This window comes from Portunus trituberculatus, chromosome 34 (assembly GCF_017591435.1).
Source record: "Portunus trituberculatus isolate SZX2019 chromosome 34, ASM1759143v1, whole genome shotgun sequence".
NCBI lineage: Eukaryota > Metazoa > Arthropoda > Malacostraca > Decapoda > Portunidae > Portunus > Portunus trituberculatus.
Window position 1 is genome coordinate 282,501 of NC_059288.1, and position 2,542 is coordinate 285,042.

A 2,542-nucleotide genomic window follows, 5' to 3' on the forward strand; every position below is an offset into this window, starting at 1 on the left:
CTGAAAAGATATAGAATTTTTTGAAGTAATTAAAATGAGGTTTGATTGACACTTGAAGCCCTGAAGTGTTATGGTAAGGAGGGAGTGGCGCATTCATCAAACCACCACCACCACCACACACAGCTTTTGTGTGAGCAACAGCCAAGAAAATGCTGAGGTGGGTGCATATACATACAATGTTCCTTTGGTGGCTGAAGGATTTTTTTGGTCACATAATTCCTGAAATTTTACTAAAACATAAATTCTAACCAAAAAAAAAAAAAAAAGTAAGTGAAGTAAAAAAAGAAAAAAAAAAAAAAAATCATCAGTGAAGTAATGCAGGGGCCAGTGGTCCATGTCTTGCCTCGAGTCATCCACTCTCTCCCTTACTAAACACCATAATTTCTAAAGCATAAGTACATGCTGAGTATATAATTTGTGATGATGAGTATATAATACTTATACTTCAAATGTTGTTTTGCAAAATGCAACACATGACAGCTTTTCCTGCATCACACTACTGCCCAGGAACAGTGTGCGATCAGGGTCAAGAAGCAAGAGAAATGTTAATCAATTTTCAAGCTTGGTTCTTATAAAGGGGAGGCAGATATACCTTTAAGGAAGTTAAAGCTATATTGCCATGAGTTACTTGAATAGCTCCACAAATGGAGCATGAATATGTAGTAATAGTGTGGTGCGTCCATCCCTACAGTCTTGTAGAAATATTTTCTCCTACACTTAAAAGAGAGAAAACTGTTGGGAGTATTGTATCACATTTCCCCACACGCGAACGTAAGGTGCCAGCTTCACACCTTACTCGAGTATCTTCACATTTTTTCTTTCACTTGCCTACAAGAAATAAGAAAACATGGCAAGTAATGCTTAGCACAAGATGCAACATGCTGTGCTGGTGGTAAGGCAGTGCCACCCCTTAGCACATGAAGGTGTGGGGATGCTGTCCTGCTATCCTGCATTGAGACTCTCTTCCCTGAGTGGGTATCACTGCCATGAGAGGAAGGTCACTTTGTTTAGTTTGTGACCCCAGGAAAAGTAGGAATCTGATCCTACACTTATATTAATCCACAGCTATACTACTAACTAATCATCCTCTGGACTGTTGTCCCATGAGTGGATGTCCTACAAGATGTTCCTGATCATGAAAGAGGGAATTTGGTGGGAACTTTTTTGTGGATCTTGCTAATACAGGAGAGTGAGGTAGTCATTCCTCCACCATTCAGAGAGAGAGAGTGAGTGAGTGAGTGAATGATTGTATGCTTATTCCTCAAGTCTCTGTAAGAGGTTATTTCTGTGCCGTATTTTAATTTCTTTTGGAGTTTTGAAATAATGAACTCAAAATTTGTATATTTGGTGCCACATTGTAAGCCTTAAGTGTTATTAGAAATTTTGTAAATCAAGGCACAACTTTCCTGTGTACCTGTAGTGCCCTGCTCTAATGCAGCCCTGTGGCTTCCTTGCCTATTGCACCTTATGATTTTTTTGCTGCAAGTGTTCTGGGAGACCTGTTGGGATGTATCAATAATAATAATAATAATAAATAACAATTATGGACAACTAAAGTTTGGTTGACCAAGATATCTCAGATTGTTTATTGTCTTGGCTACATTTGTTACTCAGTCCTTCATTTCATTGGAAGGAAAGATATCAGGTTGAGGGAGATTTTGACCACCAATTAACAGTGACTTACTGTCAAGTGGTTTTATTTTAAGAGCTTTGTGTGTGGTTGTCTAAAAATGTTATTGTAGGTCATTGGAAAATTTGTTTCTTCAGAATTCAGTGCAGAGAGTTTTGATTTGTAGACGTGGAGTTGATGAGAGTACATAAAAAATGCCTGATTCCTGCTTTATTACTGCACATGTGGGAAATAAAATTGTACAAGGACTCCAGGCCACTTGACCATGTTAAGCTCGTGATAAAACATTGGAACAAAGCCACTAGTAATTTCTTGTATCTATCCTTGAGTTTGAAAGAAATGTAAATTAAAGTCTAAAGTAATACACTTGGATGGAAGAGTTTCCCAAGAAAGACAGCATTGAGCTAGTGGATGACCCTGTAGAAGTTGACTGGCAGTTTGATTGACAACAAATTTGACAAAGAATGAAGAGATGTTGAACTGAAGTACAGTACATGAGAAAACTTTGAGAGGGACAAGGATGATAGCTATGGTTCAAGCAGGGAGGGAGGGAGGGAGGAACATACTCTACCATGATCACAGGTAGAGGAACAATGTCAGTTGCATCCATTATTGGTTTGTTGTCAAGGCAGTCCTTCATCTCTTCATCTTTGGCAGAAGGACATTAGAGGGTATGGCTTCAATTCCAGTTAGAGTAAAGGGTGTAGTTTAATAATAATAATAATAAAAATGTGTGTACACATGATATGTGTGGTTACAGTAAGTCTCCACATAGCAGACTTGCGCAGTATTTAGTTATTAGTATATACCATTTCATATTATGCTTCTCACTAATCTTTACTTAGCATGTTTTAGATTATGTATTAACTATATGTAACAATTCCTTATGACATAATAAATTGATTAAATGCC

General features: G+C 37.7%; 1 protein-coding gene across 4 annotated transcripts in view; it reads left to right on the forward strand.

Annotated features, from left to right (window-relative positions):
* Positions 1–2,542, forward strand: part of LOC123512532 — a 20,064-nt gene extending 17,522 nt beyond the window's left edge. For all 4 annotated transcript variants that reach the window (XR_006677118.1, XM_045268951.1, XM_045268954.1 and 1 more), the window contains one exon: positions 1–2,542. This exon is cut by the window's left edge. The gene's annotated coding sequence lies outside the window, so the exon portion shown is untranslated.